General features: G+C 42.2%; 1 long non-coding RNA gene across 1 annotated transcript; it reads left to right on the forward strand.

Annotated features, from left to right (window-relative positions):
* The first annotated feature begins 7,760 nt into the window (after window positions 1-7,760).
* On the forward strand, window positions 7,761-9,413 carry LOC140727877 (uncharacterized). Its single transcript, XR_012098958.1, has 3 exons — window positions 7,761-7,833; window positions 8,389-8,529; window positions 8,925-9,413. It is a non-coding gene; the product is annotated as an uncharacterized lncRNA (long non-coding RNA).
* The last annotated feature ends 15,422 nt before the right edge of the window (window positions 9,414-24,835 follow it).

A 24,835-nucleotide genomic window follows, 5' to 3' on the forward strand; every position in this document is an offset into this window, starting at 1 on the left:
AGAAAGGGGAGCCTGCCTCCCAGACGGCTGTTCCCCATGACCATGTCTGCATGCTTTTATGCACTGAGTTACTGCCACATGATTGGCTGATCAGATATTTGCATTAACGAACAGGTGAAAAGTGGCCTCTGAATATATATAACGGTCTATAAACAGTAACCAGGATGTGGGGTACAAATTACAATGGGAGATTTTAAAAAAAGGCATGCAAAGAGGGCAATGTTATGACAATCATGGGGGATTTCAAGAGGTAGGTACATTGGAAAAGTCAGGTTGGTACTGGACTCCAAGAGAAGAAATTTGTAGAATCCCTATGAGATGGCTTTTTAGAGCAGCTTGTGATTGAGCCACTAGTGAAAAGGCAATTCTGGATTGAGTGCTGTGTAATAAAAAAAGATTTGATTAGGGATCATAAGCAATCTTTTGCTACTAGCACACAAAGGAATTTAAACTGCGCACAAAAGGTTGTCACCCTCTACCTCGTTGGCCCGTGAAGAATATTTCGCAATTGTACACAATCACATTTCCTTTTCCAGTTTCTGATGCAGATGGTGTTGACAATGTGGAGTTTGCGATGATTTGTCTGCAGATTTTAGAACTGGCTTATTTATACTGTTATTACTGAAGAAATTATTGATTCACTATGTTGAATTCCAAAGAAGCAAAGTGTGTAAAGCGCGAAAGAACTGCTAGTTCATTTAAAGTGGAATAGCATAATGAAACAGTAGAAACTGCTACACTGAAACCTCATGAAATCAGGAGCATGGAGCTACAAGAAATATCGTCATACAATACAGAAACTTGTATTACCTGCTTGTATTGTCGCAATTCCAAAGTTGCTGGAGAATTTGCAAGTGGGAAGAAGTTGAGTGATATTTGGAAACTTGACCTTTTAAAGAATCATTTAGCAAGCAAATCATACCTGGATGGTGTGCAAAAGCTCAGATGAGAAGACCCTTCATTACCTGCTACAGGCCTGCTATGCATGTTTTGTGAGAGTTCAGCTGAACAAGAGTAAAAATAATCAAGCCCAGATAATAATCAAAGTTGTTATTGATAGGTATTTTATTTCTCTTAAGCAATGAGCAACAAGCTGGACTTGGTAGATAATTATCCTTAGAATAGCTTCAGATTCACTTCCACTTAAAAATTCAGTGAGCACATGTTGTTGTCACTGGGCAAAAAATTGAACTGCACACGATTTTTGCATACACTGGTCATTACAAAATTAGAGGGAACATTGAACTTAAGGTAAAAAGACCCTTAGGAGATAGTGATCACAGCATGATATATTTCACCCAGCAGTTTGAGAAAGAGAAACTAAAATCAGATATATCAATATTAGAGTAGAGTAAAGGGAACCACAGAGGCATGAGAGAGGAGCGGGGATGATGGCAGAACAGCAATGGCTGGAGTTTCTGGGAGCAATTTGAAAGGTGCAGAATAGATAAATACCAGAGATGAAAAAGTATTCTAAAGGGAGAATGAGGCAACTATGGCTGACGTGGGAAGTTAAAGATCGCATAAAAGCAAAAGAGAGGCCATATATATTATAGATAAAAATACTGAGAAGCTAGAGGTTTGGGATGCTTTTAAAAACCAACAAAAGGCAACTAAATTGCAATAAGGAGAGAAAAGATGATAAAAAGGTAAGGTAGCCAAATATATAAAAGAGAATGTCAAAAGTCTTTTTTTTCAAATATATAAAGAGTAAAAGAGAGGCAAGAGTGGATAGTGAGCTGCTGGAAAATGTCGCTGGAGAGGTTATAATGTCAGGCAATGAAAAGGAATAAGTATTTTGTGTCAGATTTTACAATGGAAGACACTCACAATATGCCAAAAATTCAAGAGTGTCAGGGTTAGAATTCTTTGAAGAAATAACGGACAGTATAAACAAAGGAGTGTCAGTGGTTGTTGTTAACTTGGAACATTTGATGGCTCTGGGTCTGTACTCGCAGGTTTACAAAAATGATAGGGGATCTCCTTGAAACCAATTGAATATTGAAAGACCTAGATAGAGCGTATGTGGAGAGGATGTTTCCAATAGCTGGGGACAACTTCAGATTACAAAGACATCCCTTTTGAACAGAGATGAGGAGGATTTTCTTTAGTCAGAGGGTGGTGAAAATAGGGAATTTATTGCCACAGGTGGCTGTGGAGGCCAAGTCTTTGGGTATATTTAAAGTGGAGGTTGAAAGGTTCTTGATTAGTAAGGGTGTCAACGGTTACAGGGAGAAGGCCGGCAAACGGTGTTGAGAGAGAAAATGAAACAGCCATGATGGAATGGCAGAGTAGACCTGATGGGCCCAATGGCCTAATTCTGCTCCCATGTCTTACAGTCTAATGGTCTTATGACCTTAGAAACAACAGAATTCCATGTACACAATATCTTTAATTTTGCAAAATGTGCTTCGTAGGAGGTTTATCAAACAAAAGTGAGATTTTTAGGCATAGGTTGGGTGAATAAGGGCAGTTTGTTTTTTTCTCCCCCAAGGAAATAAAACCAAAAACTCAAGGGCCCAGATCTAAGGTGATTTAATAGAACTCTGGGGGTGAAAACTTTTTCAAGATTTTTGAATACTTATATTCAAAATATGAATATTCCTCTGCTGAAATGAGTATTGTACAGTATATGTGATACATATTATCACATTGATTGTTGCAGTAGCTATCAATAGCCAGAGATGAACATATGATATATGAGCCTGTTGATGCTCAAGGTACTGTGAGTTATCAACCAAAGATTTCTCTGCAGCAGTTGATCTTGTTGGAGTCATTGCACTTTATCTGTAAAGTATCTGTTGGAGATGCCAGGGCCCAGGCATCACATTTGTTTTTAGGTGGTAAATGCCTTATTTATTGGGGAACTGAGCTAATGATAAGGACTGAGTTCAATCTTGCTGACTGAGCTGATCTCTTCCAAGATGGTCACTTGAACAATGCAAATGATTTCATTCATGCTCTGCTTATCTTCAGAGATAGAATCGTGTGTGTTTAATCCTGATGGTCAGCTGGAGTACGTAAAGACTGTCATTTCAATCCATCTTTGTAAAGGCATCACATTACTGATCTTTCTGATGTAATTTTAAACCAAAGCATTATCTGCTTTCTGAGACAAATGTAGAAGGTCCACTAAATCAGGGGATCCAACCTTTTCTGTGCCTTGGACTCCTACCATTAACCAAGGGCTCAGAAGATCCCAGGTTGGGAACCCCTGCACTAAATTAGTCATAGAAGGGAAGGGAGAGGCAGCCTTGATCAACATCACTTCTCTCATCATCCCCTCTGCCCACCGGTGAAGCTCTTTAGTTGACACTTACTTTAACTATCTAGCTAACCATTTTGTTACACCACAGTAGGGATGTTGCAGTCATTTGGTCGCTGTTTTATGTGAGAGTCATTATATCTCATGTTTCTGGTTGACTGCCTACAATCTTTATTAAGGATCCCATTCAGTAGGCCGAGGATCCTGGCCAACATTCCAGCACAATTAAGCCCCCAAGAATACTGCTCAACACCACATGGACCCCTGGCAGGGCTCAGCCAGTCTGATCTCTGTAGGTACCACTTTTCGGGTAGATTTTATTTTCAGCTTTAAAGTCCACACCTCTTCTGAAGTATAAGCATCCTCTGGGATGGGATGGTACATGGCATCCTAATACCTCCCTCTTTAACATGAGTATTAGTAGGTATTTTCTGCCATGAAGACAGAGAACAACACAGACCAATAAAACAAATGGATTAACTCTCAAATCATTTAGTTCTGTTAATGGGGCTTTGCTGGTTTGTTTTGATAACTGAGTTTGTCTGCTTTAAATAGTCACTGGCCTGGAGGAACTGGTCACCAGATTTTAGTGCACACCCACACTTACACATTGAGCTATTGATCCTTCCTGGCAATTCATTGGTATTAAAGCATCTAGTTCCAGAGGGAATCGTATTCCATTCAACTCATTAGTTGTGAAGTAGATCTCACCTCAGTGGAAGAGATTTTGTGATTTGATTATAAAGTGGTTGAGATAATAATCATTTTTATCAGGTGTTCAGTCTCTTGGGTACTGCTCTTTACGTGGTCACTTTGATCCATTAGCTATACTTTCCCCCCTGAAAAAAGCATCTCCAGCAATAACTGCCACAAAATGCTCTGGGGCTTCTTTCTTTGGCTTTGATGGATGCAAGGGAGGTACTGACTGAAAGCTAACAGGAACATATTCCATACATAAGAAAATCTGCAGATGCTGGAAATCCAAGCAACAGACACAAAATTAACATTCTCCCAGGCCCCTGCATTGCCATGGACAGAAAGGATGCAAACCTCTGGGAAGATCCGATTCCTGGGGAAGGAAAAAAAAGAGCTCTAGGACTTAGCAATAATTGACTGCAAAGATAAGGTGTTCCTCTTCTACCGTAGAGGGTCTTAAGTGGTCTTAACAGGCCTGGATGATAGATGGTTTTTTTTGGCAAGACCTTGTGCCATTGTTGCAATCCCTGTCTGAGCATCAAAAGTACCGACTGAAATCATTGGTTACAACCAGAAAGTAAATTCCAGGGCTTTCCAGCCTCCCTCACTGAGTTAATCTCTGGATAAATTTGCTGCGTCATCATGGGATCTGTAATTTTAATCGAGAAGTGACAACTGAATAGTGAAATATTTTCACAACCACAGTGAACATTTGCTTTAGTTTGTTGCAGAACAAAAGAAAAGAATAATGTAGCGTGGCCTGGTGAACACAGAAAAAAGAGATAAAAAAGCAGAAAAGAGGAAAAGGTTAAGTGAAAGGCAATGTAAAAGGGGAACAGAATATAAGGAAATTGCTCGATTTTCATGTCTGTGCAAGCTGCAGTCACATTTTGTGTGTTGCTTCTTGATTCCTTTGTAAAGTGCCCAAAGTGTGACTGTTGGGAAGCAATGGCGCTGTGCTTCCAGCTGTGAGACATAAAGTACTCAGAGCCTTTCTGGAGCTTCCTCCGATTTCAGTGGTCCTGAGCCAGCTAGAATTTGGCTGGTCATGGAGTAATGGTTGAGGACCGAAAATTGCTGCTAAATGTTTATATCCCTAAAGTATGAATAGTGATCAAACAAAAATCCTTCACAAAGCTCACATTTTCAGGCACAGCCACTCATATTCTTCACAATTTAAGCCCGATTATTTCCAAAATTGTTTCTGTTTACAGTTGTCAGAGAGCAAACTGGTTCTAAGTTGTACAGGAAATTGTACAATAACCAAAGGACTGGTTATGCACTACCGTAAGTGACTGCTACTTTGCATTACTACAAGCAGAAGTCCACGATAAATGATATATTGAGGTTTAAAATTCATCCCAGTGCATACAGCCAGAATGAATACAAACTTGCTATGAGGCCCATGAAAAGTTCTATCTTCGACGTCAACTCGGGTTTCCTCAGATACAATTCATGTGCTGCTCAAAAGTGCATCTGTTTGGAGTCAGGGCTCCAGGGCAAGTCACAATTAAAGACCTTTTAAACTTCCCTTAGTCCTAGTTATATCAAAGGTTAGGATCTAATTCATTGAAATTTTGCCAAACCAGAATAAGTCTGCATAGCGTTATCCTTCTACCTTAACCAAACCCGATGCCACCTGTTAAGCTCCAGCAGCCTTTTGCTTCCCAAAATTCTGGCTCCTAGCTCATGTTAAGCCAGCATGCTTAACATTAGTCATATGTTGCACAGTCGAAGTGCCTTTAAACCAGGCCTGTTCACAAAACCTACTGGTGTGGGGTGAAGTCATTGCCTTTATTTGCAAACATCCCACCTCATTACTGGGTTCTATCTTCATCTTAAAGCAAAGCCATCTTTCGCTTTTCCCCTGTCCAACCAGAATAGAGCATTGAGTTTTCATCTAATTTGCAAAACAAAACTCCTTTTTTCTTCTCTCCTTTCTAACTTAAAAGCTGGCCATTTGGACTATAGTGTGTCTCACTGCATTTCTACGAGAACCGTTCCCTGAAGCCTCTCTCTCTCTCTCATGTGCCAGTGAAGTCCTCTTGCTCTCCTGCCACTCACCTTCACAGCAACTTATGACGACTTATTGACCAATCACCTCACACAATTTGCCATGGTGGAGGAATGTGGAGCACCAGGGAGCACCAGCACATGCCATTTCAGGGAGCATTTGCAAAGTTTTAACCATATAACCATATAACAATCACAGCACGGAAACAGGCCATTCCGGCCCTCCTAGTCCGTGCCGAACTCTTAATCTCACCTAGTCCCACCTACCCGCACTCAGCCCATAACCCTCCACTCCTTTCCTATCCATATACCTATCCAATTTTACCTTAAATGACACAACTGAACTGGCCTCTACTACTTCTACAGGAAGCTCATTCCACACAGCTATCACTCTCTGAGTAAAGAAATACCCCCTCGTGTTTCCCTTAAACTTTTGCCCCCTAACTCTCAAATCATGTCCTCTCGTTTGAATCTCCCCTACTCTCAATGGAAACAGCCTATTCACGTCAACTCTATCTATCCCTCTCAACATTTTAAATACCTCGATCAAATCCCCCCTCAACCTTCTACGCTCCAATGAATAGAGACCTAACTTGTTCAACCTTTCTCTGTAACTTAAGTGCTGAAACCCAGGTAACATCCTAGTAAATCGTCTCTGCACTCTCTCTAATTTATTGATATCTTTCCTATAATTCGGTGACCAGAACTGTACACAATATTCCAAATTTGGCCTTACCAATGCCTTGTACAATTTTAACATTACATCCCAACTTCTGTACTCAATGCTCTGATTTATAAAGGCCAGCGTTCCAAAAGCCTTCTTCACCACCCTATCTACATGAGACTCCACCTTCAGGGAACTATGCACTGTTATTCCTAGATCTCTCTGTTCCACTGCATTCCTCAATGCCCTACCATTTACCCTGTATGTTCTATTTGGATTATTCCTGCCAAAATGTAGAACCTCACACTTCTAATTTGCAGACAATACCAGAAGTCAGGTTCACTCAAGGTCATTGGAGTTGTGAAGTTAAATGCTGGTTCATACTGTAGCTTTTTATATCAGAGCCACACAAAATATGCAAGTATGCACTCAGGTTCAAGGAACATTAAACGACAGTCACATTTTGTCTTCTGTGGCTATTAATACTCAGTTTTCTTCCCAAATACACAAAACCCTGTGATCCAATGAAACACCTTAGGCCTTAATATTAGGCCCCCACAGGAAAGCAGACTTGGGCTTGTATTTATAGAGAGACATTCACAGTCTCTTTCTGGACACTCTTGACCTACTGAAGCTTCTTTTAAGTGTACTCTCTGTTGAGGCAGGCAGCCTATTTGCACATTCATGCACAATATTATTTGATAAGAATTTCTTTGGAATAACTTTGCTTATTACTTCTGCTCCTCTATGTTTTGATCCTCTGTTTTACGTACTCTGATGACACCATGTCTCCTTAAGGGTGCAATAACATACGTTGGGACTACAGGCCCAACGTCGTTGTTTTAGGTGGCTATGAAAACGAAACTAGTCGCTGCGGGGGGCTACCCTGTACGGACAATACCCCACTGATTTCGCTTGATGTCGCTATCGGTAAATGTTGCAAGTGTTCGAAGGTGAAGGAATCTGTCAGGAAATACAGCCGGTGAGACCCCTCCCACCAGCCCGCCCAGAGCCCTGGCTCCTATCAAATGGCTAATGAAACTTTGTTGGACAAAGGGCGGTGTTGAGGCAGAACCTGATTTGCATAAACCCCAATATAACAGCGTGGCCCCAAGGCAATAGACGTCAGTCTTCTGTAGCGAGGGTTGTAACTGAGTTACCGGCTTTTTTTAAACGAAGCAGCTATTGCCGTTTGGTAAGAGGTTGTGAGTAATTTGTCGTTTTTATTGTTTGTTTTACTGATGAAACTTGTATAATATTGCTCAGATTTGCAGTTTCATTTTTTTCACTGGCATGTTCTTTGTGCAACCAGCTGGCACGAATGATAGTTTTAGCATTTTGCAATGCGCCGGTTCTTTTGCATTTTTGCAGATAGTGTTGGATTCTTTAGCAAGTTTTTTTTTAAATTAGCTTCAATAGATTTATTTTTTATTAAAACATGGGGGTAAGGCTTGTGGGGGGGCATTAAAGAGATGAGTAAAACGGGAATGAAATATTAAGAAGGGAAAGAGTTGGACCAACAGAATCTTGTATTGGGGAGTGGTGGTAGTATGGTGGGGTTGTAGAGGAAACTGCAGTATTTGTATTCGTATCGACAACGAGCGGTGACCGCCCTGCCCTCGTCGCCGCTCTGACTGCCAGGAAGTGGCCGGACGCGTGGGCTACAGCTCACTGTACCTGCTCGGAGACGCTGTGCGCCCTCCAACCGCCACAAAACGCACCTCGGGTTAACGCTTATGTTCTGGTGCAGGTCGCCAGCCTTCCGAGATGGCAGACGAGGAAACCAAGCACGCAATCGGTAGCGATCTGCAAAAGGAAATCACTGGCTTCAACAAGGACAAACTTCAACAAGCTAACACCCAGGAAAAGAACCCCTTGCCTGATGCAGCCAGTGAGTAAAAGTAATACAGAGCCCCTTAATGGGAAAAGTTTTGCAGGGGTAGTGAGCACTTTTTTAAAAAAAATACATTATATGCATACTTAAGTTTTTTTTTTGTCATGCCTAGACTTTCACAAGCCTATAGTTTACTTAGAACAATGCGCACTAGCTGAATTTTGGGTGGGCATTTTGCCGTTAATTTTTAACTAATGGGCTGTGAGGGAGGAGTTGATAATATGGAGCGTGCTAGACGCAGTGATGTAATGGCATAGCCCTATCATCTAAATTCTCTAATCTCTTTATCACATTGTGTTTGCACCCCTTCCAAGAATGTTCCTTCCCTTGGATTTTACTGGGTGGAATGCCCGGGTTGGATGTAAAATTAACCCTTCTCTGCTCTCTTTCAGCAATCGAAGCAGAAAAGAAAGCAGCGAAAGAAACACCGGGACAATGAGAGTGGCTTTCTAATTTGTGCTGTACATTCCACAAGCATTGCCTTCTAGCTATATATCTTTGTAAAAGGAAAAAAAACCCTTTTGGATGCAGTGTGATGGGATTAAGTGAACTGGCTGGCTCCTTCCCCATTTCACTTCCCCTTTCTTTGTTTCTTCCCTGCCCTCATTTTGTTTCTTCCTGGCCTTGTCATTTGTTTAAAAAAAACACCAATTGGAACTACTGACCATCTGACTGGCTTGTCTTCTGATGGCACTAAAGAGCTTGCATGTCAAGAGGAGCCTGGAAAACGACTGCAGGAATCTTAACCAAATGTCTGTGAATGGAGCAAATCTGCCAAGGACCTGTGTTAGGTTAAATCGAATGTAGACTGCCATTTTTGTTAGGTTCCTTGGATTGCAGAGTAACTGTTTTTGATATGTAAATAAACATTCAAAATCGAATTAAGTTGTGCTTTGTTTTTAATTTATCTTTATGGTTACTTGATGCAGTTAGAGGAGTGATGATTGATCAAATTTCCACCAGAAGTAACTTGATGCTGTGTAAGTAAACATCCTCTAAAGTTAAAGCTGTAAATTCAGATTTTTACAGAACTTTGAAGTCAGAAAGCAGGTACTATAAACTAGCCTTTGACTCCGCCTCCCGTTCTCGGACACGTAAGACTCAGTTGCTTACTGTCTGCCTTTAATCTCTCCCTTTTCCGATTTAAACTTTGAAATTTCAACTTTATTCAGTTGAATCTGTACAGCAATAGTTATGATTATGGCTACTTCGAAGAGCACCAGACTAAATCCGGACCCGTCTAATGGGAAATCTGAAAAGCCTGACGGGTTCGCGGAAGAACCCCCTTGGGTCAAGAGATTAGAATCTCGAATCAGCGGTATCTGCACTGAAATAACTCAACTAAAAGAGAAATTGAAGAAAAAATTGACTCTTTGAGCCTCGATCTTAAAGAAGTTAATCGAAATGCGACTGATCTTTCTTCGCGTTTAGATAAGGCTTAACAACGAATCGTGGATTTGGAAGCTCAATCACATCGGAATAATATTCGAATTGTTGGGTTAAAAGAGAAATCAGAATCTGCCGACACACTGGATTATTTTGCTAAGATGTTTCAGTTTCATAGAGCCGGTGCTTTAAAATCTTTGGATGAAGGTAAAAACAGGCATATTGTTGTGCATTTTCTCCGTTTTAGAGACAAGGATCGCATTAGTAAGCTTGCAAGAAAACAAAGATTATTTTCACTTCAAGGCTCAGAAGTCCGTTTTTTTAAAAGATTTTCCATGCAAAATTGTTAAACGCGGTGCTTTTGCTCCTTCTATGACACTAGCGTATCAAAAGAAACTTTCCATTATTACAATATTCAGCAAAATTAAGGCTCTTTAATAAAAATTCTGGAGTTCGTATTTTCGATGATCCAGCTGAAGCACTGCGTTTTATTAACTCTTTGACGAATCCGATGGCAAATCTGAACTCTGAAGATTGAATGATTTATAATAGTTTGTCACGTGATGTAAACTGAAGAGATTGGAAGATTTGATGGTCACAGAAAGTCTTTATCTTAAAATGCATTTTTATTTCTGAAAAAGACTGGTTTGGAGGGTTTTAACCTCAGAAGATATAGTGCGAGAACTGTTGATAGGCTGTAATTGAGTTTGAAATATCTAGAACTTTTTTTGCAGCATTTAATTGAATTAATTGTTTTTTTTATTTCGTATCTTTTATTGAAGATTTTTAAAGTAATTGTTTGGATTTTTGGTTTTACCTAGATTTTTATATATTTTCCAGAATATACCTATCTTTTTAACTAAAAAATGTTTCGATCAAATTGACTCTCTTATTTCTTCCTTTATTTGGAACAATAAGAGACAAAGAATTAACAAGTACCATTTCCAAAAACCCAAAAAAGATGGTGGATTTGCACTTCCTAATTTAAGACTATTATTGGGCAGTGAATATTAGACAATTATGTTTTTGGTTATACTGGCTCGATAAGAGCCAAAAACACTATGGGTTGATTTGGAATTAAAAGCTGTTAAACAATTTTATTTAACTTCAATATTAGGAGCTCCATTACCTTTACAGCTCTCTAAAATTCCAGATTTAAAATTTTACCCGGTTATTAAACAATCTTTACGGATTTGGATTCAGTTTCGCAATTTTTAAAATTTTAAACAATTTAAGTTGTCTAGTTTTTTATATTGGAACTTTTCATTTAAACCGTCAATAACCAACCCCATTTTTCTCCTATGGAGAAATAAAGGGACCCAGTTTTTTACAGATTTATTTTGTGATGGTCGATTGATGACTTTTGAAGAGTTAATTAACAAATATTCTCTCGCTCATACACATTTTTTGCAATATTTTCAGGTTAGACATTTTTTTACAACAATATTTAACTAAGTTTCCATACTTAACAAGAATCTGATTTGTTGGATACCATTTTGAAATTGAATCCCTTTCTGAAAGGTTCCATTCGCAGAATTTATAATTTATTTTTATTACAAAAAGAGAACCTATCACTAAAGATTAAACAAGATTGGGAAAGAGAACTTAATATGACCTTTGTGAATGAAGTTTGGGTCTGAATTTTGAAAAATGTAAATTCTTCTTCTATATGTGCTAATCACTGTTTAATTCAATTTAAAATTGTCCATCATTATTATTTAACAAAGGAGAGGCTATCTGAAATATTTCCTAGTGTAGATAATTACTGTCATAGATGTAATACCGAAGTAGCTACTTTGTCACATATGTTCTGGTCATGTTCTTCATTAAAACTGTTTTGGAAATCTTTATTTTCTACAATTTCTAAAGCTCTGAAAATTAATTTACAACCTAATAGACTAACTGTTCTATTTGGAATAGTTCCGCATCATATTCAGGGTATTTCATCTTCAGATCAACATGTAATTGTATTTGTTACACTACTGGCAAGAAGGGCTATTTTAAGAAAATGGAAAGATATTTCTTCCCATTATGGTTTTCTCAAGTAATGTTATGTCTTAACTTAGAAAAAATTAGAAGTAGAACTTTTGAACCTTGATTCGATTTTGAGAGAAGATGGGGTTCTTTTGCCAAATATTACCATTTAATTTAAATTATTTTATATGGTTTCCTTCCAATTTTATTATCTTTTTTAAAAATGTGAATTGGCGGTTGATGACTTTTTTGTCTTTATATATTTAGATGAAGGTTAAACGTATTGCTTCCGGGGGTTGATTCCTAATGGAACAGGAAGTACACACTAATTTGTTGGACTATGTTTTGAAATTTAAGGACAGGTTACATAAAGCTTGTAGCTTAGCCAAGGAAAATTTAAAATTGGCTCAGGAGAAAATGGAAACTTGGTATGATAAAGAAGCTAGAATGAGGATGTTTAAGCCTGAAGATAAGGTGCTGGTTCTTTTCCCAGTGCAAATGAATCCTTTACAAGCTAGATTTCATGGTCTTTATGAAATTGTGTCTAAAATCAATGATGTGGATTACATGATTAAAAACTCCAGATCATAGAAGGCCAACACAACTTTGCCGTATAAATATGATAAAACCATATTATGAGAAACAATCTGATACTGTGACTGTTGTGGTTAATGATAATGAGTTTGATTTAACTAGGAACATGATAGATGATTCATCTGAATTTTATTCTAAATCTAACGTTGTTTCTGTCAGGTTACTAAATTCAACCATTCTTGAAAATATTGATGAGAAACTAGCACATTTACAGCCAGAGCAGAAACAGCAGATGTAGAAATTAATTTTTAAGTATAAGGATTTGTTTCCAGACGTTCCGAGAAGGACTACTTTCGCTTCACATGATGTAGATGTTGGAGATGCCAAACCCATTAAACAACACCCATATAGGATGAACATAGAAAAATGTGAACTTGCTGAGAAAGAAATTAAATATATGTTAGAGAATAATATTATTAGACCTTTTAACTTGAATTGGAGTTCACCCCGTGTTATGGTGCCAAAACCAGATGGTAGTATTAGGTTTTGTACGGACTATAGGAAGGTGAATGCTGTAACGAAAACAGATGCATATCCAATTCCTAGAGTAGATGATTGTGTAGATAAAGTTGGAAAAGCAAAGTTCCTTACAAAGATTGATTTATTGAAAGGGTATTGGTGTGTTCCACTAACGGACAGAGGTAGAGAGATTTCTGCATTTGTAACTCCATCTGGGCTGTATGAATATAATGTTCTTCCACTGGGATGAAGAATGCCCCAGGTACTTTCCAGAGGATGATTAACTCTGTGATTCAGGGATTGAAAGATACAGATGCTTATATTGATGATTTAGTGACAGGACATGATACTTGGGAAGCACACATTATTGCAGTGGAGAAATTGTTTGAAAGGCTTTCAAAAGCTAACTTACCTATTAATTTAACTAAGAGTGAATTCTGACATGCCACTGTGACTTACCTTGGTTATGTTGTGGGTCAAGGTAAGGTAGCTCCTGTTCAGGCAAAAGTTTGGGCAATTTTAGAGATTCCCACTCCAACGGGGAAATAAACTTTCAAAAGATTCTTGGAAATGGTAGGATATTATCGACAATTTTGTAAGAATTTTGCTAATGTTGCCCTTCCATTAACGAACCTTTTGCAGAAGAATGTGAAGTTTGTGGACAGTGCCTTGTCAAGAAGCATTTGAGAAATTAAAAACTGATATGTCAACAACCTGTGCTTAAGGCACCTGATTTTGAAAAACCTTTTTCATTAGCTGTAGATGCTAGTGATGAGGCTGCAGGAGCAGTATTAATGCAAAGGAATGAGGCTGATGAGGTTGATCATCCAGTAGCTTACTTTTCTAAGAAATTTAATAAGCATCAAAGAAACTACTCGACAATAGAGAAGGAATTGTTATCTCTTGTTTTAGCTTTAGAACATTTTGACGTATATGTTGGTACAACTCAAAAACAACTTATTGTTTACACTGATCATAATCTGTTAGTATTTCTGAGGAAGATGAAAAACAAAAGCAAGGTTATTAAATTGGAATTTGATATTACAAGAGTACAATATTGTGATAACTCATATTAAAGGTAAAGATAATGTGGTTGCTGATTGTCTATCTCGATGCGGAATGTACAATGTAATTTTTTTTGGAGTGGTTTTTTACAATTGTAACACTCGTACTGTATTGTAAGTTGTAAGATGTTATATGATGATACTATGTATACTGTGTATGTTATAAAATTTATACATTTGTTTTCTCCTTGTAAATAATTGTTAAAATTTTGTTCTTGACAGACCAAAATTTTTTTTTGGAGGGAGGTGTTATGTACCCGTGGGTATTTTGTACTTGTCACATGACAATGGTGTTGAAGTTATACTGGACTTAAGGTAGTGGTCTTGTGATGGTGGAGTGACGTCATTTTCCCGCCAGTAGAGGTCATGTGACGTTTTTTTTTACAGAGTATAAAAGGAGGACCCCTCCCTGTGAGGAGGGGCAGTTCGTGGCTGGATTTACCATTTTGACTCCATGCCACTGCATGGTCCAATATTATGATGCAGTTTGGTCGAAAGGTGGAGTTTTATTTAATGCCTAAAGTTTAAAAGGTCATTGCCGGCAGTTTCTTTATAATACTGCCAGTTGAAAATCAGTGGAGATTGAAGATCGGTGTTCAGGAGCTAAAAGATCGAGGAAAGTCAATTTCGACGGTGAAACAGGTTCGACCTTGTTTGATCTTCATTCAGAAGGAATTCGTTGGCTGTCCCCATGTTAATTCCTGCAAATAGTAGCAGAAAGGATTGGGTACAGTTTTGTAGAGGAAAGATCAGTGCCTTTAAGCCATTTCATTTTCATCTTCGTAAATTCTCTGGGGAATAGTAGTTCGACTGGGAACTACAGCAACACGAAGTGAAAGAGAATTTAAATTGTCTAAAAAGTCTCTCCTTAAAGGGACTGTAAGCATTTTGAACTTTTGCAGTACTACTTTGAAGAACTGTTTTTGCAACATCGCTTTAAGAACTGTTTAAGCTTTATTGCTTTAAGAACTGTTTAAGCTGCCGCACAGCAGCTGATTTCCGGTTACGTTAGTGGTTTGTTTACTTGGGGTTTTTTTTTCAGTGTTTAATAAAAATGTTTTATTTGTTATAAAAACCCCTGCCTCACTGATATATTTATTGTTGCTGAATCCGTAACATTAGCCATGTGACCACTGCCCTGGATATGACTCAGCACCCACATTGTTCTGTTTTCCAACAGCTGAAATACTTGCACATCCCTGCCATTCATCCAAATTCTTTTTTGAAGTAGTTCTGCAGACAACTAATTTTGAAGTTCAGCAGCTGAAATGGAATCAATAAGTAGGGGAGGAGAAAATGGGGAAAATCCGTGTTCTGTGAGGATCACAGCTGATCTCTCGCTTAGTTCTCCTTTAGCACTGTGCTATTAACCTTTGATTCCAGTAGTTTCAACCTTACCCTCAGCATGGTGCTGAGGTAAAGGATTCAAAATGCTCACAATCCTGTGAATGAAGGTATCTCCCGCTCAGCCCACTTCCGAATATCCAATTCTTTACCCGGTGTGGTCAACTACATATACCTGTCTGGACACGGCCCCTGCTGACTGCTCCTGTGGCTCCTCCCACAGACACCTGTATAAAGGCGATTGGAGGCACTGCTCCTCCCTCAGTCTCCAGGGTGTTGTGTGATGGTCTCTTGCTGCTGACAGTGCTTTCTTCCAGCTAATAAAAGCCTATCACTCGCCTCATGTCTCCAAGAGTTATTGATGGTGCATCAATTTTATTAGCTGGAAGTTTAAAACATGGAGAGTATTTTACGGCCGGAAAAATTGGACATTGATCCTCTAGCTCCCGAAGCAGCCATTGCCTTTGAACTCTTGCTTGCATGCTTCTAATCATACCTGGAAGAGATTCCCGTGACTGAGCCTGCTATTATGCACAAAATCCTCCTTTCCAGGGTCAGCCCGAAAGTATACACCCTCATCAGGGACCTGCCAACCTACCAACGGGCACAGGATGCCCTCAAAAGACAGTACCTGCGGCCGGTGAACACTGTCTATGCAAGACATCGCTTAGTGACGCGGTGGCAACGGGCCGGAGAGTCGAGCACTGAGTTTGTCCGAGCCCTATAGACACTCGTGCGGGCCTGCGACTGCAGGGGACTGACGGCGGAACAGTATGCGGAGCTCCTGGTACGAGACGCCTTCGTTACGGGGATCAGGTCAGTGTACATGCGCCAGCGGCTGCTGGAAAACACCGACCTTACCTTACGCTCGGCGATTGAGCTGGCCGACACGCTGGAGGCTGCTCTGCACAACGCTGACGCTGTCCAGCCGCGCGATCTCCCGCCGGCCCCGTGGACGCCGCAGACCCTGCCACCCAGCCAATCGACCTCAGCTGCTGCCACTCGCGAGTCCGTGAACTCCCCACAACCCTCCGGCAAATCGACCACGGCTGTTGCCAGTCGCGAACCCGTGAACTCCCCGCAACACTCCGGCAAATCGACCACTGCTGTTGCCAGTCGCGAACCCGTGAACTCCTCGCAACACTCCGGCAAATCGACCACGGCTGTTGCCAGTCGTGAACCCGTGAAGTCCCCGCAATCGACCACGGCTCCAGCCAGTTGCAAGTCCACGCAGTGTTACTTCTGCGGACTCGAAAAGCACCCCCGAAAACGCTGCAGGCCCGAGAAGCTCCCTGCTCCAGCTGCGGAAAGAAGGGCCATTTCGCCAAGGTCTGTACGTCTAAACCACGAGCGGGGTCGCCCCACCTCCAACCCACAGGTGCTTACCAGGCACCAAGACGGCGATTCAACTCTGGCCTCCGTAACCCTCGACCAAAGCGCCCCACACCAGCTTGCAAGGTCAATGATGGACATCCTGGTGGAGGGGCACAGGACTAGCTGCCTGTTTCACACGGGCAGCACTGAGAGTTTTATTCACCCGGACACGGTGCAACGCTGCGGACTCGTGACACAGCCGGTAAGCCAGAGGGTCACCTTGGCTTCTGGGTCGCATTCCACAGACATCCGGGGGGGTTTGTGTAGCGACATTGGTGGTGCAGGGCACAGAATATCGGGACTTTGCGCTACTGGTCATGCCTCAACTGTGCGCACCTGTGCTATTGGGGCTGGACTTCCAGAGCCACTTAAAAAGTCTGACTATGGCGTATGATGGGCCCCTCCCACCACTCACTGTCAGGAATCCTCAGTTTTGTGGGGCTTCGTCATATACCCCGCTACTGACCACACACACACACCGACCCGCACAGCCCACCCAGCACCATGCCGACAGCTGCGTTACTGACACCACTTGCAGCCTCTCCACCCTCAAGATCCCTCCCCCACCGCTGTTCACCAACCTGACCCCCGACTGTAAACCTGTGGCAACTAAAAGCAGGAGGTACAGCACGGGGGACAGGGCCTTCATTCAGTCAGAGGTGCAGCAGCAACTCAGGGAGGGGATCATTGAGCCAAGCACAAGCTCTTGGAGGGCCCAGGTGGTTGTTGTTCGGACCGGGCAGAAAAATAGGATGGTCGTGGACTATAGCCAGACCATCAATAGGTTCACACAGCTTGATGCGTACCCCCTACCCTGCATCGCAGATATGGTCAACCAGATAGCTCAGTACAAGGTGTACTTGACAATAGACCTATAATCCCCTTACCATCAGCTCCTCATCTGCCCGGAGGACCGCCCCTACACCGCCTTCGAGGCGGGCGGCAGGCTGTGTCACATCCTGCGCGTCCCCTTCGGTGTCAAAAATGGTGTCTCTGTCTTCCAGAGGGAAATGGACTGGATGGTGGACCAGTGCCAACTGAAGGCCACATTTCCATATCTGGATAACATCACCATCTGCGGTCACAACTGGCAAGATCACAACACCAACCTCCAATGATTTTTCCAAGTGGCCAAAGCTCTGAACCTTAACTATAACAGGAACAAGTGTGTGTTCAGAACCACCCGACTCGCTATCCTTGGGTATGTCGTGGAGAACGGGGTTATTGGCCCTGATCCTGACCGTATGCGCCCCCTGTTAGAACTCCCTCTTCCCACCACCCTCAGAGCCCTCAGACGGTGCCTGGGCTTCTTTTCCTATTACGCCCAATGGGTCCCCCATTACGCAGACAAGGCCCGCCCCCTGTCAAGTCCACCACATTTCCCCTCTCAGCCGAGGCCCGCACAGCCTTCAGCCGCATTAAAGGGGACATTGCCAAAGCAACGATGCATGCAGTGGACGAGACCATTCCCTCCGACTTCGCGCTGGCTGCTACCCTCAATCAGGCAGGAAGGCCAGTAGCATTCTTCTCTTGTACCCTTCAAGGCCCTGAAATTCGACACTCAGCAGTGGAGAAAGAAGCCCAGGCCATAGTGGAAGCTATTAGGCACTGGAGGCACTATCTGGCCGGCAAAAGGTTCACCTTGCTGACCGACCAACGCTCAGTTGTGTTCATGTTCAGCAACCAACAGCGGGGCAAAATCAAAAATGATAAAATTTTGCGGTGGAGAATAGAACTCTCCACCTACAGCTATGATATCCTGTACCGGCCTGGAAGGCTCAATGAGTCCCCTGATGCCCTATCCCGGGGAGCGTGTGCCAGCGCCCAGCTCGACCAGCTATACGCCCTCCATGCAGATCTTTGCCACCCGGGGGTCACCCGATTTTACCATTTCGTGAAAGCCCGGAACCTGCCTTACTCCCTTGAGGACATCAGGACGATGACCAGGGACTGCCAAGTCTGCGCTGAGTGCAAACCGCACTTCTACCATCCTGAAAAGGCACAACTTATCAAGGCCACCCGCCCCTTTGAGCGACTGACTGTTAACTTTAAGGGCCCCCTTCCCTCCACCGACCACAATGTGTACTTTCTCAACATAATCGACGAGTACTCGCAGTTCCCATTTGCCATCCCCTGCCCCGATACCACTGCCAGGTCCGTCATAAAAGCCCTGTGCCAGCTCTTCACTCTGTTTGGATATCCCTGCTATATCCACAGTGATAGAGGGTCCTCCTTTGTGAGTGATGAGCTGCGCCAGTACCTGCTGGCTAGGTTACTAGCCAGACCACGAGCTATAATCCCCGGGGGAATGGACAGGTGGAGAGGGAGAATGCCACAGTGTGAAAGGCCACACTCTCAGCCCTTAGGTCAAAGGGATTGCCGGTCTCTCGATGGCAGGAAGTCCTCCCCAAGGCACTCCACTCCATCCGCTCCCTGTTATGCACGTCCACCAATGCCACCCCTCATGAGCGCCTCTTTTCTTTTCCCAGGAAGTCTGCCACTGGGACCACCCTACCAGTTTGGCTGACGTCCCCAGGGCCAGTGCTGCTCCGGAAACATGTGAGGAGCAATAAATACTCCCCGCTGGTCGAGAAGATTCACCTGCGACATGCGAACCCCCAGTATGCCTACGTGGTCTTACCTGATGGGTGGGAGGACACGGTCTCCGTCCATGACCTGGCGCCCGCAGGAGCATCAGACCCCTACCCCAAACACTCCACGATGACTATGAACCCCGTACCCACCGAGGTGTATACCCACGAGACACTGCGCCCACCAAGCCCTACACAGACTCCTCACGACACTCCCATACCGGGCGCATCGCACACGCATGAGGGATCACTGACGCCTAGTGTGCTGACACCTCTAGTCAGGCCGGAACCAGCACAACCACCGTCTCTGGTGCAATCACCGCCGGAGCTACGTAGATCGCAGTGACAGATTTGACCACCCGATAGACTTGCAGGAAACGGGTCGTGCTGATGGCGAACTTGATATCTGGGACCCAGGTGAATAAAATCATGAACACCAATAAGCAGTCTGTCAACATTACGAACCACTTAGTCCGGTAAATCATCTCCAACACATTGATATGAAAGATGATTTCACACGTGCTTTACATTTTCAGAGCACAAAATGCTTTCATTTGCATTTAGTACCCCTGTGACTTAAAGGATTCATCTTCAGCAGGTCAGCCAGCACTGTGGAAAGGGACACAACTCAACACTTTAGGTTGAAGATTTCTCCAACAGCTGAGTGTTTCCAACACCTTTTCTTTCAAGATGGTGCCAAGCTGTGGTCTTGGTTGAGGTCATGGCTCAGAGTTATTCTTTCTAAGGTTTGTAGAGATGCTTTTGAGGATAGGGTGGATACTTAGGGGTCAGGTTAGGGTTTAGGGACAGGGATAGGGGGGAATTCAGATGACAGAGCAGCTTCTAAGCCTCTGGTCCACATTTGAAGGTCAGTGGCAAGGGCACGGTCAGATGTTTGGCCACCAGACTGGGGAGGACATTCGGGGTCCCATCATCAGCAAGACCAGATTCCGAGGGCTAGTTTTTAGGGTCCTGGCAATAGACGCCTAGAGTTCAGGGTCCTCATTCATCATCAACTTCAAGATGGCAACGATCGAAGCCAGAAAGTCAAGCATAAGTCCCGATTGAAGCCTGAAGGTTAATCGGAAGACCAGGTTGAAGTTCGATTGGAGGTCCAGATCAAAGCCCAAAAGTTGAAGCTACGAAAAGGTCGAGTCTGAGATTTTCTGTGCGTCTGCTGAGAAAATTGGGGCCTGATGTCTTTGAATCCATGAGTCCACTGGAGGCTGAAGTCTGAAGACAGCCTGTCCTGGGGTTGTGAGTAGGGAGAGAGGACTGGGGCTTGTTTCATCGTTGTTGCTTGGTGTGTTCAGTGTTGCTCTGCCGAGCAATGTCAGCACGCTATGCTGGCACTAGAATATGTAGCGACACTTACAGGCTGCCCCCAGACCGTCCTTGGGTGTGTTGGTCGTTAATGCAAATGACACACTTCACTGTTAGTTTCAATGAACATGTGATAAATAAATCTGAGTCTGAATCTGTTCGTATTTCAGATTTCCAGTACTTCTAATTTTCAACAATAACATTCTGGTAGCTTTCCCTCCTGCACACTGACCTTTTCCAAATCTTGCACTACAAACCCAGTTCCCTCTGTATTTCAAAACTCTGCAATCTCTCACCATGTGGATAATATGCTTCTTTTTTGAGATTTCCTGGAATATTTCCACATATATACATATTATCCTCATTTGTCATATTGTTACTCAGTCAGTTAACTAATCTACTGGACGTCCCTTTGTAAATCCTCATGCTCTCTTCACAACTTACTTTCCTTCCTGTCTCTGTGCCACCGGCAACTTTAGCAACCATCTCTCAGTCACCACATCAGAATCATTCATATAAATTGCAATAAGTTGTTAACCTCTTGCTAACTAGTTAGCTAGTCCATTTCCTAACCATGCGATTATGATATCTATTACACACTGAGCTTGTGACATGATAATAACTAGATAATATGTTATTAATCGTGAAGGAATAATATTGCCTGTATATTTGGGAGGACTCCATTTGGAACAGTGCAAGAGAGACGAGTAGGCCTCGGTTTGAGTAATCTTTATATATCTGTATATAGCTTGATTAATCAATTATGGGTTACATGTAAAAATACGTGAATTACAAGCATCATCTCAATACCACGTAATACGTGGGAGCATGCTTAAAGTAAACCCAAAGCTAGACACATATTTCTGACTCTTGTGTTATCTTTTGAATTAACTTAATGTCTTGAAGTTACAAAACATAACATTGGCAATGAGGTATTTTTAAAACAAACCTGAGACGGCTATTCACTTGTTGAAGCACAGCCAGACGTTTAAGCTAAAAAAAAATGCAGCGAGGAATGGCAAGTAAAATCTGCAGCCAGCACATGCAGACTGTCGAGTTTAAAGAAAAAGGCAGTAAATGAAGGAATTCATGGGTGAATAATAATCATTTAAAAAAAGCAGAAATAGGTGTGAAAGTAGATGCAAAGGCTAAAGCCCAACTGGATGAATAGAATGGAATCAATGGAAATACAGAAACAGAGAAGAGATGATGTTGTGGATGAGGAAAACGAGGAGAGATCAGACTGTAAAGGGAGCAATAGAAGGATTAATAAGAGAATACTCCCGTGAACTAAATGCATCTTCCCAAGATCAAGATGAACAAAGTAGAATATGAAAAATGAAGAAGGAAGGTGGCCTCCACTGTCAGAACCACTTCCTGCAGTTTCAGAATCAACTCCTACACCTTCCATGGGGGTGGCCCCAGAAACTGACGTTGTTTTCACAGCCACAAGCATCACCTACCAAGCAGGGTGACCCCCTTGTCAGGAAAGATGTTATCTCAGCAGAGCACGAAATTCTCCACCACAATTAAATCTTTACACCAAAATGGGACGATTTAAACTTTACTATGTTGTGGATGTCTGTGTATAATAACTGTATTATGTAGTATAGTATACTGTGTATATAAGATGCATTATGTATTGAGTTGAAGTTTATAACTAAGCAGGGAGGAGCTTGAGTATTTAATATTTCAGTAAAATCTGACTAATCTTGTATTGTTTGTTTAAGCATTCTTGTTCACCTAACTAATTATGGGATATATGTATAACTAAGTGAATTGTAAACGTCACCGCACTATCAGGTGACATGTGCTGGCTTCGCTTAAGTAAACCCGAAGTTAGACACACATTTCAGACTCCCATATCTTCCTTGGAAATTAGTTTAATGTCTTGAAGTTACAAAATGTAACAGGATGGAGTACTTCCATTTAAGTCAACAATTCCTTGAAATTCACCATAGCTGTTTTTTTGACTTGGTCATTTTCTGCATCTGGGCATTCCTGGCAAGGGATACATTTTATCACCCATCCCTAATTACTCCTGAGCAGTGGGCTTGTTAGACGTTTCAAAGTCAGTCACATGGTGATGAGTCTGGAGTCACATATAGCTGAACTCTCGTCTCACCTAGTTGTGTTTTTATAATGGTCCGGTACTCCTGATGTGACTATTGCTTCAATGTGGGTTTCACTTCTCCCTTCTTGCTCTTCGCCTTCTATTTGGAGATAATTAACTGATCATAACTAATCCAACAATTTGCTATGGCTCACAATGGGAAGGATATTTCTTCCTCTTCAAAAGGACTGACATGTCAGAAAAGGAGTGGGGATATGAATTAAAATTTTTGGCCACTGGGGAATTCTGCTCTTAGTGAATGGGGCAAATATGCTTGACAAACTGTTCTCCCAATCTACCTACAGATGCTGCACAGGGAGCACCAGATACAACAGACAATCCAACAGATTCACAGTTTGAAGTCTTCCCTCACCTAGAAGGACTGCTTGGGGCCTGAATGGGGAGAGAATGGAAGTGAGGGAGGAGCTGAATGGGCAGGTGTAACACTTCTACCAGTCCACATTAATAGAAGAAATCAGCTTGGTTCGTCAGCATCCTAAAGAAATGGTCCCTGCATTTGCATAAGCCATTCAAGACTCCACAATACTTTGCATAACAGCATGCTATGTTATTTAGCAGAAAGTCTATAAAATGATTTGCAGTCTATTGGGAAATGCTCCATGAATGCTACTGGCTATTGAATTCAAGCATCTCGAATGAGCAGTGATGGAAGATTCATAAACGTATGCACAGGTCAGGTTGAGGTAAAACTTAGTGGTAATAGTGACTAAGTGCTGATGGTTCGGAAATTGCACCACCTCAGATCGCAAGACCCTGCAGCGAACAGTGAGGTCAGCTGAGAATATCATCGGGGTCTCTCTTCCCGCCATCACGGACATTTACACTACACTCTGCATCCACAAAGCAAACAGCATTATGAAGGACCCCATGCACCCCTCATACAAACTCTTCTCCCTCCTGCCGAGTGCTGAGTGCAAAGTGCATGCTTAGTGAGTTCATTGCCAGCACTGTTAATATTTGTACCAGTATTGTTTATTCTGAATAGAGGGAAGGTCACTGAGTGTTGCAGAGCTATTAAATATGGCAGGAAACTTTGCTTTTTCACCACCAGAGGGCAGTGGGGATTAAAAAAAGTTAGATCCTAAGACCACAAAACACCGTAGCAGATTGAAGCCATTCTGCTGGAGTCTGATCTACCATTCAATCAAGGTTAATTTATTTTTCCTCTCAACCCCATTTTACTGCCTTCTTTCCGTAACCTTTGAGGCCCTTACTAATCAAGAACCTATCAACTCTGCTTTAAATATACCCAATGACTTGGCCTCCATGGCCATCTGTGGCAATGAATTCCACAGATTCACCACCCTCTGGCTAAAGGAATTCTTCTCATCTCAGTTCTACAGCAAAGTACTTCGATTCTGAACCTGTGCTCTCTGGTTCTGGGATTTCCCACTTTGGGAAACATTCTCCCCACGTTCACTCTATCTAGCCCTTTTAAAGTCTTACAGATTGAGTTTTTTTTTAATATAGCTCACCACCTCTCATTCTTCCAAACTCAACCATTACAGGCCCAGAGCCATCAAACACTCCTTAAATTTTAACCCTTGCATTTCCAGGATAATTTTAGTGAGCCTGTTTCATCATGGGCTCACAAGTAACCGAAAACCTCCTCCTAATAATGGACTGTAGCATCTTCTCAACCACTGAGGTCTGGCTAATCGGCCTATAGCTTCATGCCTTTTGTCTCCCTCCCTTCTTAAAGAGCGGAATGATATTTTCAATTTTCTGGTCCTCTGGAACCATTCTGGAGTGATTCTTGAAACATCACAAGTAGTGCCTTCACAAACTCTTCAGCTACCTCTTTCAGAACCCAGGTCTGTAGTCCATCTGGTCCAAGTGACTTATCTACCTTCAGAATTTCAGCTTCCCAAGCACATTCTTATTAATAGCAACGATGCTCACTTCTGCCCCCGGCACTTTTGAAGATTAAGCATTTTGCTGACGTCTTCCACAGTGAAGACTGATACAATATACCTTTCTTAGTCAGTTTGTCCACCATTTCTTTGTTCTCTATTTCTACCTCTACAGTATCATTTTCCATAGGTACAATGTCCACATTT

The sequence above is a fragment of the Hemitrygon akajei genome, chromosome 5, assembly GCF_048418815.1.
Source record: "Hemitrygon akajei chromosome 5, sHemAka1.3, whole genome shotgun sequence".
Lineage (NCBI taxonomy): Eukaryota > Metazoa > Chordata > Chondrichthyes > Myliobatiformes > Dasyatidae > Hemitrygon > Hemitrygon akajei.